The sequence below is a fragment of the Dasypus novemcinctus genome, chromosome 22, assembly GCF_030445035.2.
Source record: "Dasypus novemcinctus isolate mDasNov1 chromosome 22, mDasNov1.1.hap2, whole genome shotgun sequence".
Classification (NCBI taxonomy): domain Eukaryota; kingdom Metazoa; phylum Chordata; class Mammalia; order Cingulata; family Dasypodidae; genus Dasypus; species Dasypus novemcinctus.
The window spans coordinates 43951138-43967822 of NC_080694.1; the positions used below are offsets into that span (position 1 = coordinate 43951138).

The window sequence follows — 16685 nt, forward strand, 5'->3', positions numbered from 1 at the left end:
TTCAAAGGTAAGGGATTTCACCAGGGACAGGGTATTCAAAGCTTCATTTTGATGGGAGGTTATGGGGAGGCAGAGTAATGGAGTAAATCCAAGGGTTGGACGAACGTGTTGGGATGATTTTCCTTTGCCTAGACTTGTAGTGATTAGTAAGAGAAACAAGTCCAGTATTTCACAAGTCCTGTCTAATTCCTAGCCACCTTTGCATGTCAGGCATGGCAATTCCAGGCCCAGAGCTGAGCCAGCTGCTGGCCACTACCAGACCCTTCTCTAGAGCAACTCTTATGGCATGAGCTTGGACTATGATCTCTCAGGAAAAAAGTCACAGGAGGCAGGTGTTTTTAAGGTGCCAGCATCGCTCAAGAAAGCATCCTTCCATGGCTAACCAAACCAAATGGATTCATTTATATCGAAGAATTTATATAAGCAGAACGTTTCCCACAACGCAGCCTGTAGGAGCGCAGGAATTTTGTAATTAGCAACCAGAGAAGAACAGACAAACGTTCCTTGGGTCAACAGTGCCCTGCTCTGTACTTCCTGGCTTCGCTGGCCTCGACCCCACACTGAGCCTGTTGGAGCGTGAAGCTGCGGGGGTCAAACATCTCATCTGGACTCAATCGCCCACGTCACTTTCCTTCTTCCAGCCCACAAGCCACTGAACCATGCGAGGCGAAGGTTGGAATTCCAGTTCTTGGCGATGACTCTGTGTTCCTGGGAGCAGCCAGGCTCCCCTCGTCTCTCTGGCCTCCATTTGTCACCTCCCACCTCCCACCCGTACCCCTGCCCCCTCTTCTAACAATCCTTGCAAAAATAAGCGAGCAGGAAAGAACACATCAGTAACAGTTTACATATGAACTCTGGCATGCTCTAAAACCTGAGTTCTTGTGTCCAACAGCCTAAGGTAAATCTGGTTCTATGTTTTTTTGTGTGTGTTGTGGCAGCTGGAAATGGAGTTTCAGAGTCTAGAAGACCCCGCATCAATGGCTGTGGATTAGTGAAGCAGATATTTCTAGCAATTTTACTAGCCTCCGACCCCTAAACTTCTCGGCCTGTGCTCCCAGGCATAAAATGATTGAGATCAACATTCCTAACTCTAGGCCCAGGCCCCCTAGAAAGTGTTTTTGGGGCTCTGAGGGCAGAGTGGGATTGGAGGCAGCAGATCTAACACCACCTTCTTGGGCCCAGTACTAAGATCTAGAGTTAGTGTCACAGCTGTGCTTTGTATACCAGTGCCTGAAGAGGTGGAATTCCACTTTAACTCAGCCTAAAATGCTCAGGCCTAAGGTCAAGTACAGCACTCTGCACCAGAGGTATCCCCCACTCCCCACTCTTCCCCGCTGCTGTTTGACTCACTCTGTCCTTGCCTTGCCTGAGCCCTGTGCCCCCGTGGTCTTTTCTGGGGTCCACCTTCTTGCTAATGCCTGAAGCCCCCTCCTCTCGGAGGCCCAGGGCCTGCTTCTTTGCTCAAGGACTCATTTTGCCTAAGGTGGGCAAGGCCGGGTGCTGTTTGGCCAGGTGCCCACTTGGCCAAGGCTTCTGCCATTGTTACAGGAAGCGTGAAGCCCCTTTGCCGAGGCCCACCCAACACAGCCACCACCATAAAATCATTGCAAACAGAGCATCCCCCAAAATTTAACCTCCCAAGTGGCTGTGGGCAACCACTTCTCCACTAAAACTTGAAACTACCCAACTCTGACTACAATGAGAAGCCTCCATCTCCATAGGTTGTTGTTCTGTTCCCCAAACTTCCTCTCCTTTTTACTTACTTAACATTCCTGACCAATACCTGGAAGCTGAGATTCTAAAAGTGTACAATAAATAGTATCCCTTTTCCCTGTCCAAGTTCTGAATAGTTTGAAAAGTAAAACCTGGGATACCAACACTTAATCTTTTTTCACTCATAAAGCTGAAATTGCAGAATGAGGCTCAATACGTTATTCGGTGGGTTCCTAATACAAACTGCCAGCGTTTTAGATAAATTTACCTATCAGATCATGGGACATTGAGTTCAGCTAGGCTTCCCCACGTAGTAGGGGGGCCTGTAAGGAGGTATATATTTCCTGGGGGCAGCTTACTCCTATGGGAGAGAGGAGAGAAGGGATGCTGGTACCTGCGCCCAGTTCTTTCTCCAAACTCTTCAACCAGGTCAATTGCTTCTTTCCTGGAGGAGTGAGTGAAGGAATGAAGAGAGTATGTTGATGGGGCTTCCTCCACATCAAAGGAGACACCAGAAGCAGGGAACCAGGGTCTTTGGGATTTGTCCTGCTGCCTCATCCACAGAAGTGAATGTGTCTGAAATAATCCCTTCAAGAGCTTAGTGACTTTCAGTCCTTTCAAGTCATCCCCACTTTCTGGCCTTGGCCACCCTCAAACCTCTTCCTGTGTAGGATCCAGACCAACTGCCTGGTCTTGCTCCCTCAGCCATTAGCTGGCATCCTGCTGAAGTTACCGAGATCCTCTGCAACCCAGAACCACCCCTGTCCAACTGCAGCTATCACTTACGCCTCTGCCCACTGAATTGTTGGTCCTCCATCCTTTTTATGGACTAGTTCTCCCACAAAAGTACTGTGCAAATGTTAAAGTTCCTCCTCTTCCCTTATCTACTGCATCTCCTTAGATGCCACCACTATTACCCTATTCACCTGTTGTATTGTGCAGTTCCAGACATTTCCTCAAGCTTACACAAAAATATCTAGCTATATTCATAACTATAATATGTACATATATATTCTGAAAGAAAAATGGGATTGTATAATGCATATTTTTCTGCAATCTGCTTTATATATATATATAACTTAAGCAATATTTCACTGGCTCCTTTCCAAGTCAGTACAGATAGCTCTACCCTGCCCCCAACTTGACCCTTTGGAGACCATAGTCAGCTGGGGTCAAACCATTTTACCTTATCCTCTTAGAGGCTGTGAATTAAACCACTGAACCCACTCCTGGGAGCCCAGACCCCTAGTCAGGTAAATTCCCCCGATCTTGGACTCAGACTCTTCATGGTTACTCCTCCTTCCCCACTGGCCAGTTCTTGAGGTTTAGCAAGATCATAGCCAAATAATGAGAACAATAATTTATTCCCAGGAAGGGCTCATACTGGGTAATAAGTGGAAAATAGCATTTGGATATGGGTCGGCTCAGGTGATGGAAGGTTTTGAGTGTCAAGTACAGAAGGTTAAAATAGATGAGGGCAGAAATAGGGACCCATCTGAGAGTTTTCATCAAAGAAGAGGTATCAGGATCGAGGTACTGAACAAAGTTGAGCCTAGCAGCAGAACATATCATGCAACAGAGTAAAAAGTGGTTCAAGGCAGGGAGACCGGCCAGGATTTCCATGCCATGAAGGGACTGGGTTGTGATGGTGATGGGCCTGAAAAGAAAGAATCAATTATGACTCCAAGGTTATGCGCCTGAGCCATGGGAAAATGGGATACCATTGATGGAAGGGGGGAGGAATAAAATGAGATCAGTGGTAGAGCTTGGAAGGGTAATGATTTTGTTAGGGGAAATTTTCAGATGGCATTAGTATTCTTAAGCATGAATTTTATTACACCATTCTACGAGCCAACACCATAGGCACTTTCTTTAAAAAAGTATAGATAAATTAAGCATCAAACTGCCTAAGGTAATTTCACTGAAGACTTGCTGAGTTTTGTAATCATCGACAGGCTACTACTGCTATGTACTGTAACAACTTGGAACAAAGCAAGATTCCCTGCAGCTGCAAAGATAAGGCCTCCAGCAGCACAGGGCGGTGAGGGAGGCTTCAATCCCTGGACGTGATCTTGAGTCATCCATTTATTCCACAAGCACTGACTGAGTGAGTACCCCCTAGCCATATCCCCCATGGAGGGGACATTGGGGGAACATTTCCAACCTCTACGTAGGAGAGATGCTTTGGTAATCAATGGTGGTGATGGTAGCACAGTGCAATTAACAGCTCTGAAATATATATCTGAATGTGGTTTAAAGGGGAAATGTTAGGTTGTGTAATGGAAACAGAATAAAAGTTAAAAAAAAAAAATCCATGGAACTGTACTGCACAAGCAGTGACCTCTGAGTTAAACCATGGACTGTAGTTAATAGGACAATGATAAAAACATGCTTTCATCAGCTGCATCAAGTGTTCCACACAGGTGCAAGGTGTTAATAACAGGGTGGTCTACAGAAATCCTGTATTTTATGTGTGATGTTCTGTAAACCCAAACCCACAACTTCTCTAATAAATTTTTAAAGAAGAATTTCTCCACATCTCATCAGGCTCCTGGATTAAACCTTAAGCCTGTCCTTCTCTGACACGGAGAAGTCTCTGACACGGAGAATGGGCTTACCCATTCCATCCTCTTCAGCCAAGAGTCTCTGTTATTCAGTAAACCATGAGAAAATCATAAAATTGACTTGAAGATCCAACTTTTATAGATGTATCCAGTGCTACCTGGCATGGCAGCAAAATCTTTCTCTGAAGACTCTTCCACATGCCAAAATGAGGCCAAGATACTTTTTCTGGAATGTCTTCCCTGTGTTGCAGCTACCTGAACGTAAACTCAGGGACTTCCCTGAACTCTGCCTCATGGAATTTCCCCAAACCAAGCTCCACTATCCTCAGAAGGCATTGCCTATATTCAAATCTTCTGTACTAAGTCTTCTCATTTTTCTTTGGAGTCATAGTCCTTTGTCAAGTTCTTAACTATCTTTACAACTCTTTCCTCTAACTACTCAGAGGTTCCAGCCCATCTGGACTGCATGGAATTTAAATTCATAGTTCCATGACTTGGACAAATATTGACACAAAATTGCTTTATCTAAAACCCATTATATGTAATTACTCCAGCCCTAAATAGAATCCATCTGATTGGGAATACACCTATGGCGGTGGATGGACATGCTCCTGAGGAAGTGTTTATATATATGAAATAGTTCCTCTTGAAGGAGAAGTCCCATAAGCATAGTAGATCTATCTTATTTGTTTTCAAATTCCAATACACATGGCTGATTGCCAACAAAAACAGGTCTTCTCCAGGATGGTAGGCAATGGTGTTTACAAATACTTAAACATGAGACAACAAGTTGTTAAGATTTAAGCAAAGCGGTAAAAAGTTGAAAAAATCTATAGTAAGCTCATAAGTCACTCCAGAACCCTTGTCGTCAAACCAGTACAGAATGCTGCGTAAGATCTGGCTTGATGTTAATGCTAGTTTTATAAGACTATTCTTATAACTTGATTAGTCAGATGCAAAAGTTATTTCTTTGGAAAATTGAGAATGACTTAATGTGAGCACTTCCCACTGCCCTGATGCAGGTGGAGATTTATCTTCCTTACAAGTTGAGACGAGGACAACTCTTTGCAGGTTGCCTTTCCCTGGAAGCAGACTCTGAGATAAAGAGTTGCCTGTGGGGGTTTTTCTGGGGGATGGGGTATTGGGAAGGCACAGCTTCTGGCAGGGAGAAGAAGTTGAGCTGCAATGCAATCACTTCAAAGCCACAGCTGACCTTCAGGGGATCTCTAAAGCTGGGGTGGCCCTTTGGAATTGTCCAGATTAAGGGCAAGGGGGCCAGGCATTTGTACCCTGCATCCACTGGTTATTTGTATGTGAGCTGCCCTGGAAAGGGAAATGACATTAGGGAAACTGCTCTCTTTACTGAAGGTATTTCCAAAAGGAGACTGACAGCACTGGGCAGCAAATTTTTTAGTTCTGGAGTAGGGATCTGGGCAATGTCACCCTTATGTCTGGTGGAGGATTACTGAAGAATTTGCAGGTTAAAAATATATACATATAAAAATGTTAAAATAATGGCAGTTACTGGAAATTTTGCAAATGATAGAAAACTTTATTACAGTGGATAAAACAGAATGCTTTATTTTGAATTATGCAATATGAGTCTGCAGGTGGGTGTCAGGAATGGTCCAAGAGGGTGTCCATGGCAATAGGGGCTTGGGCTCTGCTTATCCTTCCATGTTCCCCCCTAGAGTTGCCTTGCCCTTCCTTCTTGTCCCTTCATTGCTGTTGGCTGCCATCTTTCTAAGTAGAAAAAGGGCAAGGACAGAGAGGGCTTTCTTCTACAGAGGTTTTGCTTTTGGAAAGAGACACCTTCTTGGGGTCTCCCACCTACAGCTCACATGGTGTCACATGACCATGCCTAGCTGTGGAGGAGGGTGGGAAGTGAAGTTATTTTAGCTGGGGACTTTGCTTTCCCCAAGCAAAATCATGGTTCTTTTAGTAAACAAGAAGGGAAGCAGAGGTTATCAAGGAGACAACCAATATCATTGGCTGTAACGTCCCTGGTACAAACTGAGACTGTGGATTAATTTTAAAGCTTAACAATTGAAGCTCAGCATTTGTACTCTTTTCTCTCTTCTTCCTTCCTTCCCTCTCTTTCTTTCTCCCTCCCTCTCTCCTTCCCTTTCTTTGAACATATTTATTCTGTGCCCATTTGCTTGGATAAGAGGATAAGGAGATGATGTTATTGAGGCTGATTTCTGGAATTTTGCTTTGGGAAATTAGTGATGCTGTGCACTCAAGGAGGAAGAAACAGAGCTCAGTTGTGGCCCTGATGAAGTTGAGGGCAGATGATACCTCCAGGTGGAGATCCTGAGATGACCAGTAGACTCCTAGGTAACAGATGAAAGCTCTGGGCTAGAGATATAGACTTGGAAGTCACCAGCTGCATGTTTGGGTAAGGTATTCTAGAAGCGTGAGAAGAAAAGATGGCCAAGCGCTATCAGGGACCACTTTCTTCACTACATCAAATTCCACTTCCTCATGTGTCGAGTGACCATTCCCTTCTCATAAATTTCTTCTAAACCTTTAGTTTCAATCCTCCCCATTTGACAGGCTGACTGGTATTATTACAATTTCCCTTTTTCCCCAAGTCATGCTAGCTCTGTGGTTATGTGAGGTCTTTCTACTTTGGTGGGTCTTCTTCTAAGCCCATTTCTTTCTTGTGCCTCACATTCCTATCAGTGTTCTCCAAGGCTTGGTCACTGTCTTGCAGCAAGAGAGGAAGGTGGGAGAGGGTGGAATTCAAGAGCCTTTGCAAGATCAAGGTGAGGGCCCCAGGAGGAACAGTTTAGAGAGCTCCACCAGGCAACAGGACAAGGAAGCTCAGAAAAAGGCCAAGGCAGGAGCTAAATGACCCGAGGCACATGGTGGACTGAAGATTAAGAAGTTGTGGGATCATAAAGGATCATTGTGGGGGCAACCGTGGGGAGCAGTTGTGGGTAATTTGATCTCAGGGGCTGAGTGAGTCCTAGGACCCTGCTTCCCAGGTCACCAAAGGGGACAGTGACTTGAGTCCAAGCCTGCCAGACTGGGGGTATTTAGGAAGGAAGAAAGGAGGAGGGTAAGGATCAGAGGAGAAGGAGGAGGAGGAGTGCATGTCCCTGAAACATCCTGTTTGAGTTATTCTGGAAATTGGGGCACGACAGGTGGCTGGTCTTGTGGGAGATGAAGTGGTCCCATGGGAAAGTGGGAGCTTCCTTCCCTCCAGCTGTCACTGTTGTCTCTGCTTCTCCCATTGTCTCATCTACTGCTGCTGGGACCAGATGGTTCTTCAGCTCCCCCTGTTAGAGAGTAGTGGGGATCTTTCAGGAACCACAGACTTGTTGGGTCCCCAAGGGAAACCTCAAACCCCTCTTTTTGTAAGAATATGAACCAGTTACCCAGGCCTTGGCCTAAGAACATTTGAGTGACACTCTTGGGATTTGCAGTGGACTTATTTGTCCTCCCCCCCAAAGGTATGTCCATCTGGAACCTCAGAATATCAACTTATTTACAATAAGGGTCTTTGCAAATATAATTAATGTAAAGATCTCAAACTCAGATCATCCTGAATAAGGGGGGGCCCTAAATCCAGTGAGATGTGTCCATATAAAAGATAGAAAAGGAGAAGATACAGAGACACAGGGGCAAAGACCATGTGAGGATGGAGTCAGAGATTGGCGTGATGTGTCTACAAGCCAAGGAACCCTAAAGATTGTTGACAGTCTCTCCATGCAAGAGATCCATGGAACAAATTCTCCCTCAGAGCCTCCAGAAGGAACCAACTCTGCCAAGACCTTGATATGGGACTTCTGGTCTCTAGAACTACGAGAGAAATAAGTTTCTATTGTCTTATGGCATCAAGTTAGTGGTAGCTTGTTGCAGCAGCTCCAGGAAACTAAGACAAGGCTGTGTCTGGAAACTACTGATTGTCCATCAGGCCTGTGTGTTTTCTGGCACTGTTCTTGGGGGACACGATGGCCCTCACTCTAATATTTATTCCTAGTTTCTGTGGGTCTTGTTGGTTGACCTTTTACTCTTTCTTTGGTACAGCTCTAGAAAGACCTAAGAAATAAGTGTCCTAGTAACTGGCCCTGACACCCCAGAGTAGGTGGATACTCAGAGTTGGTGCTCAGCATGGCTCCTGGAACAGTGAATTATATGCAATTCAAAGCATCCAAAATGTTCTTCTGTATATTATTTTATCCTCAGAGCAACCCAATGCAGAAGGGAGGCCAAGGACAGTTTTGCTATGAGAAAATTAAAGCTTGGAGAACTTCGAACTATTTTACTTACTTGTCCAAGCATTTGTTTGTATATTTAAAATGGAATCTTGCTGGGACCCGGCTACTTCTTTCTCTTGCATCTGTTAGGAAACCATTTGGCAACAAAAGAACTATTAACTAATGGTGGCTTCAGGACGTAAGGGTTTGTTCACCTCTCAAAATAAAAGTCTGAGGAGACCAGACCAGGGCTGGTATGTGGCCCAACCATGCCACCAGGAACCAGGACCCTTCTGTCTTCCCACTGAGTCATCTTTAGCATGCAGGGTTCCTTCTTCACATATGTCTTGTTTTCCAACATGGCTGCTCCACCCCCAGGCCGTACAGTAGGGAGAACAAGGAAGGAAGAAAAGAGGAGGATAAAAGAGATGGAAGAGTGAAGAGTTTCAACAAGTCTCTGCTCTTTGGTTTTAGAAAGGGTCCCCACCCCAGCACCTGCTGCCTACATTTCACCAGCCATAATTGGGTCACACAGCAGATTGCTTCCCTAAGGAAGAAGGTTGGAGAGGGGGACAACTAGCCGTGCTGCCTTAGCTTTTTCTAGTGATGAGTAGAGTATAGTCAAGGAGGTGCAGCATGGCCTGGGCCATCAGCGGAGGCCCCACGGGTAGAGGTTTGAGTGAAAATTCTGTAAGGTCAACCTTTCAAACACTCTTTGTTTCCTACACTTTGCTTGGGTTAATACTCGAAGAATTAATTCACTCTCTATTTCACTTGTGAAGTCTTAGCGAGAACTGGTCACTGTAATTGTTAACAGTAATGAAGACAATGATAAAAAATTATCAGCATCCAGTTGTTCATTAGACTTTTTGTCTAGTGATTAGAGGAGCTATACATTAGATGGAAACAGAGACGATAAATATGCTGGTATGAGAGCATATCATACTGATATTTTTGGCCTCAAAAGAAAAAGAGGGAGAGGGAGAGAAGCATTAAAGGAAAATATTTTTGATATGTTGTTTAAAAATTAGTGTCTTCTCTCCTTGGCTCATTAGACTAACAAAAAAAAAGTAATATGCAAGCTATTTTGTTTTCCACCCAGTCTGGTAATTTGCTTTGCTGTGAAAATCTCAGAGGCCAAACCAAAATGTTGAAGAAAGTGGGCTCCAAAAATAACATCCCATCTTTCTGGAGATCCACAGGAATGGGAGGAGGAAGCCCTGGGCACGTGATCTTCCTCGCCAGTGCTCAGACCACCAGCCACCCTGCCTTTGTTGTGTCACTGATGATTAAGTTACGTGGCCTCCAAAAATAACATCCCATCTTTCTGGAGATCCACAGGAATGGGAGGAGGAAGCCCTGGGCACGTGTTCTTCCTCACCAGTGCTCAGACCACCAGCCACCCTGCCTTTGTTGTGTCACTGATGATTAAGTTACGGACAGTGGGTCGGGACCCAATACTTTCTTTTGGAGAAAGACCAGGTCTTGACCTTTGAGCAAAGGCAGATTGATCATGAGGTCAGTGAAGCTTCATCTAAAGGCCTCGTCTCCAGCTGAATGCTCATAACTCATAAGGTTTTTTTAATTTTTAAAAAATTTATTTCTCTCCCCTTCCCTGCCAACCCCCCCAGTTGTCTGCTCTCTATGTCCATTCACTATGTGTGTTCTTCTGTGTTTTCTTGTATTCTTGTCAACAGCACTGGGAATCTGTGTCTCTTTTTGTTGCATCATCTTGTTGTGTCAGCTCTCCATGTGTGTGGCGCCACTCCTGGGCAGGTTGCACTTTTTTGTGCTGGGTGGCTCTCCTTATGGGGCACACTCCTTGCACATGGAGCTCTCCTATGTGGGGGACACCCCTGTGTGGCACAACACTCCTTGCGTGCATCAGCACTGCACGAGGGCCAGCTCATCACACAGGTCAGGAGGCCCTAGGTTTGAACCCTGGACCTCCCATGTGATAGGCAGACGCTCTATCCATTGAGCCAAATTCACTTCCCAACTCAAAAGTTTTTGAAACTATGTAAAAGGAATCTTTCCAAATTCTTTTGATTAAAGAGGGCCCCCAAATTGTCTAGACACCAGACCCCACCAAGCCTGGATCTGTCCCTGTCTGTGAGCTGACACCTTTGGCAAACATTTCCTGAACTTCAAGGAAGACTTTTCTTTCCTCCTTCTTACCCCGTGATCCCAATACATGGCACACACCACCTTTGTGGTGTTGACACCTCTCTGAGCTTGGACCTTGCTGTGCCAGGCTGGATTGTTGGTCCTCCACACACCAATGTGGGGTACTTCCAAGCTAGAGGAGGGCATACACACAGCTGCTCTAGGAAGAGTTTTGATGATAAAATATATTAGGCAAGATTTTATTTGTAGGACTTCATTCATTGGAGCAGTTTATGTTTCATGAATCTGACAGCATCCCAACCTCAGGGAGAAAGGAGCTCCAGAGGGGTGCAAAGGGGAAGTTTATGAAGGGAAAATGCAGAAGCAAGTGTAGAAATGTTATAATCGGTTGATGTTACATTTCCATTGTATGGGGGTGGGAGTGTCTTACAAAGTGGGGAGCTGATATACATCGATTAGTATGGACTACTTGTCCATTCTGATAAGCTGCCTGGCCTGGACGAGAACTGGCTTATCACCAGGTGTTATTCATCCGTAATTCTGTAGGGTGTGCCCCATTATTCCATTTTCTTGGAAACCCCTGGAAGTCGATTGTTTTTGTCTTCTGGAAAATCCTTCCTTGGAAACGGGACCCTCCTGGCAACGCCTAACACAGGCGGACATTTTGTTTTATTTAATAATGGAGGAAAGCCGGGTCGAGGGACTCTTTGCCACTAATTTGTTGAAATCAGGCCAAATGTTTATCTTTTAACATGAGTGAAGTCTCTCTGGGGAAAACCTCTTTGAAGCCTCAGAGTAGGGGTTTGTGCCCTGTCCCTCTGCTCTCAGGACACCCTGAACCTATTGGTCTCCTAAGACATGGTCCATTACGCTGACATTATCTGTTTAGATGTTTCATCTCCTAACGTAGCCCATAAGTACCTGGAAGACATTTATCTTTTATCTTTTCTATGCCTCGGGCCAGAGCTCAATGGAATGTCAGGTAGACAGTAGACTCCAAATTTATTTGTTAAACCTTTCTCTTGCTCTCTTCCATTCTCTCTGTCCCTCCCTCTGTATCTCTTTCCCCCTTGGCACACATGCACAAAAGCCTTATAAAAAAGAATACTGACACTCTGGCTCCCTCTGGCAGGGCTGTTATTATGTGAATCTTCTCGTACACATTTCCTCGTAAATGTGAACATCCTTGGACACATTTCCTAGTAGAGTGTGGGGCCAGTACCAGCCTTTTGAGTCTCTGTTTCAGGTGGTTATTGACAATGTGTGATTTTTTAAAGGGAAATTTGGGCAAAGGTTCATGTCCTTAACTATCCTACTGTCACCGACTATCTTAACATCATAGCCTTGTTCCTTTAGGGGGAGACTTTTCCAGGTTTGAGCCCCATTTTAAAGATATAAATAGCACACCTTAGTTATTAGTTAATGACTTGGCAGAGAACTTAAAGGGAGAAGACATTGGACACCAAGAGGACTGGGGACCAATGTTTGTCCTATGACTGCTCAGGACCTCTCCTGGTTGGCTTCTCAGCTTTGAGGGGCCCAGGCGCACACCCCCAAAAGTGTCCGACCCTGACAGAAGCAGCCTTCTCTATTGCCCCTCTAGGAAAAGGCCTTGGTTTGGGAAGAGCCAGTGGAAGCAAACACAGAGACTCCTGTGCCCCTTGTTTGGCTTTTGTGGGGACCCAGCTTGCGAGGGCAGCTGGGTAACCATTTTGACATCTATGCATCATCCTCTGAGAAAGCCCAACTCAAAAATACCGAAGGGTGGGGTGCTGCTGCTCTCACTTGCCCAATGATAGTCTGGGCCAAAGAATTTCCGTTCAGCAAGCAGTTGTTGAATATCTGTCATGTGCCAGGCATGAACTAGATCCTGATGAATCAGACAGGAAATAGGACTTTCTATGGGTCTTATATCTTCCTAGCCATGGAGCTAGCCTGAGGAGGACCACAGTTGGATCATTCAGTGTTGGGAAAGCTGGGCTGGAATCTAAGAAGCTGGAGGTCAGATAGGGTCAAGTTTAAAGTAGAGGAAATTCAGTTTTCTCATCTCCTATACACTCCATGTTTGATCACAATGGAATTAATTGCTGGCTGAGCATAGCTGGTGTCAGAGAACTCATTTTCTGAATTTTATTTGGTTACAATGGTACACTTTGTGCTTGCTCGAGTTTTGTCTTTTGCTCACATAGCATTATAATCTTTTAACAATAAAAAACAGTGAAAAACTAGTCCTCAGGAACTTTGAAAAGTAACCTGTAACTTTATACATTAGAAACACCAGTAACTCCATCATATGGTAGATTTGTTACTCTATTTTGGGTGGCACCTACATATCTTATTTTTTATTTCTGTAACATTGTAATAAACCATACTTTATAAGATTTTTATGAGGATTGAAGGAGCTAATTGACTTTATAAGGGCTTGGCATCTTGTAAGCTCTTGATAAAATGTGTTCAATGACATAATTAATCATTTTATTTGGAATAATTAGTAATCAAAATTGCAGTATCCTCAAGGGAAGTTGTAGTAAAGAAGAGGACCAGCCAGGGGATTTCTAAATTGATGTAAGGTTTTCTTTATAGATCCAGATATGACTGGCAGCTATTGGCTTGCCCATTTCAGGGATTTCCAGGAGTATAACATCAGCTACCTACTGAATGACGCACTGGTAAGCCATTGTTGTTGGGGTTTTTTTTTTTTTTTTGGTGGGTACAATTTGAATGGGGGAGATAAAGCATTTCTTTTTCATGTTATGGGAAACTGAAATACAGCAGCAGATCTTGATTGTCTGGACAAAGCTCACCCTCTTATCCATTCCCAACAATCCTGACCCCACCCTAGGAAGTACGATCTTCTGAAAGTCCTTTTCCTTTAAAGAGAAGGTTGGGGAGTGCTGTCCCCTGCTAGCCCTGACCTGTAATCCTGCCTGCAGAGCAGTGGGTTCCAGTGTCCCCTGGCTGAGTACCAAGGAGGGCTCACATGGGCCTCTGCAAAAGTAAAGGAATTTAAAACATCTCAAGCTCAGCAGGAGCCTAGCGGGGTCCCTCCACAGACAGGTGTCTGCTTTGCCTGGTAGGCAAGGTCAGCTCACAGTGACCTGACCTGTCACTAACTGATACCTGCTCAAAGCACTGACCTTGAGTAAGCCAGAAGGCACCGGAGGCGGGGCCCAGCCATGCTCTCTAGGAGCCTGTCCAGACATGAGGTCTTTGGCCCACTTGTAACACCTTTGGTTGTGAACCTGTCTTGTCTTTGGCTATCAAGGTGATTCTGGCATCTCTTTGCCTTCTGTGTCATAGACATGCTTATAAACATTGAGGGTGAGAATATTTTTGGTTAAAGCCTAAACCTGAGTCTTCATGAAAAACAAAGATGGAAAGAGAAGAAAAAGGCACTGGAAACCCATTTTTCCTTTTTTTAAAGATTTATCGTGTCATTTTGTTGTGTGTTCTTCTGCGTCCGCTTGGATTCTTGTCAGTGGCATCGGGAATTTGTGTCTCTTTTTGTTGCGTCATATTGCCGTGTCAGCTCTCTGTGTGTGGCACCACTCCTGGGCTGGCTGCGCTTTTTTCACAAGGGGTGCTCTCCTTTACAGGGCACCCTCCTTACACGTGGGGCTCTCCTATGCACGGGACACCCTGCGTGGCATGGCACTCCTTGAGTGCATCAGCACTGTGCGTGGACCAGCTCACCACATGAGTCAGGAGGCCCTGGATTTGAACCCTGGACTTCCCATGTGGTAGGCAGACATTCTATCAGTTGAGCCAAGCCTGCTTCCCCCATTTTTCCTTTTAACATCAGTAACAGCAGCTCATCTCTGTAAGGAAGGAATTGTGGCTGGTCAGGACTACTTGTGAGCCTTATGTATTTGGATTGCAGACTTGACAATCATGTTGTCATATTTCTTCCTTCCCTCAATTAAATTTTTTCTTTCAACCAGTGTCTAGTAATTGCTGACAATGTGCCAAGAACTGTACTAGGCACCAGGCACATTTCATGCTCTCAGAGAGCTCACCGTCTATACTTAATTACCCTCTTGTGTGCTCTTATCTCCTTGATGATGCTTCCAACACCTAGGCCCTTTCTTCTTTATAATATTAATTCTCAAGTGGGCGATAAGAAAAAAGTGACTGATTTTCCCATGTGGCTGATTATTGGGTTATAAGGAAAACTACAAAACAACAGGTCCAAAAATAATGTGAGCAATCACATGGTTAGAATGTGCTTGTAGACTTCCATGGTAACTATTTTGAGGGACACCATTTCTTTGGAGACAGGAGTTTTGTTGTGTTTGTGAAGAGACTAAACAAAAGCTTTATCTCATTACCTAATTATTCACACCTTGTACAGGTCAAATCCCAATACCCTGTGTGGCCTGAGGGACTTCTTTTTTTAAGATCTATTTTTATTTATTTTTCTCCCCTTCCCCCCTGTTGTCTGCTCTCTGTGCCCATTTGCTGTATGTTCTTCTGCATCCGCTTGCATTATCAGGTGGCACTGGGAACATGTGTCTCTTCTTTGTTGTGCCATCTTGCTGCATCATGTGTGCTGCACCACTCCTAGGCGGGCTGCTCCTTTTGCACACGGGGCGGCTCTCCTTGCGGGGCACACTCTTTTCACATGGGGCTCCCCTATGCAGGGGACACCCCTGCATGGCATGGCACTCCTTGAGCACAGCAGCACTGTGTGTGGGCCAGCTCACCACATGGGTCAGGAGGCCCTGGGGATTGAACCCTGGACCCTCCATATGGTAGGTGAACACTCTATCAGTTGAGCCACGTCTGCTTACCCTAAGGGACTCTTGTTGAGTTGGAGTCTTCTTTTGTTGGATATTGTTTCAAACTATAACATGCTGCTGATTAATTGGTGTTAAGAAATCTCTTGCCTGTACAGACATATACTTTCAAATGTCAGTTATATTCTAGTATCAAGATTGTATTTGCACTTGATTTATTTGACCAATATCTTTAAAGGTATTCTTCTTTCATTAATAAGCGATAGATTGAGAATGAAACAATCTATTAGTCTCTTAGTTATCCTTAGCACTAAGTATAGTGTCTCTCAATGAGGTGAAAAACAGTGTTTGTTGGATGAATGAATCAATAAATGAAACAAATATGAAGGAAAGACTTGCCTCAGTCATTTTTCATTTTCATAGATGCTTATAAGTCACACCATTCAAATGAACTCCAGAAAAATTTGAAAAGATAGATAAACAAAAAGAAGAAAATGACATGCAGCTGTAAAACTGTCTTTCCACACTGTTTTCTAGGTGTCTCTGTGATGTATACATGCCTGTGCCTCTGTGGATATGCATGTTTTTCTTGGGTAGTAGATTGAGATTAAGAAGAATTCAGGAAGTGGATGTGGTGGCTCAAGCGATTGAGCTCCCACCTATTACATGGGAGGTCCCTGGTTCAGTTCCCTGTGCCTCCTAAGAAGACAAGCAAGACAGTGCTGGTGCAATGAGCAGGTGCAGCAAGCTGATGCAGCAAGATGATGCACAAGAGACACATGAAGAAAAATGTAATGAGAGACAACAAATTTGGGAATGGAGGTGGCTCAAGCAATTAGGTGCCTCCCTCCCACATTGGAGGTCCCGGGTTTGGTTGCTGATGCCTTCTAAGGAAACAAGGAAGATGAACAGACACAGCAAGTGCAGACAATGAGGGGGATGGGAATAAATAAATAAATAAATAAATAAATAAATAAATAAATAAATAAAATCTTTTTTTAAAAAAAGAATTCAAATGTGTTTAACTGTGCTGGACAAACAATTGGGAGAGGCTCACCAGCAGCCTGTTTGCAGGAGGACAAAATAGGTGTCAGCAAAAACTCATCCTGATGGAAAACTGGACCAGGCGTGGGTTTGCCCCATCAAGGGAGGGTAGTTGTGCTGAGATGGGGGATTCTAGGCCTGGCATCCATCACTCAATTTGCCTCCCACCCTGCTCCTTACTTGTCTCATGATGATCAGACCCCCTGAAGCAGAGGCTGTGGGCTTGTGGTGAGCCAGAGGTAAAACTCCTCCAGGGACTCCAGAACTATGTGGACTTGGAGTTCCATGTTGGCAAA

The 16685-nt window shown here is 44.6% G+C and overlaps 1 long non-coding RNA gene across 1 annotated transcript in view; it reads left to right on the forward strand.

Moving 5' to 3' along the window:
* The window catches only part of LOC131275325 (uncharacterized), a 50410-nt gene that overhangs the window by 8789 nt on the left and 24936 nt on the right, over positions 1–16685 (forward strand). The window contains exon 2 of the long non-coding RNA XR_009182749.1: positions 13193–13278. This is a non-coding gene — a long non-coding RNA (uncharacterized lncRNA). The remainder of the gene's footprint in view (positions 1–13192; positions 13279–16685) is intronic.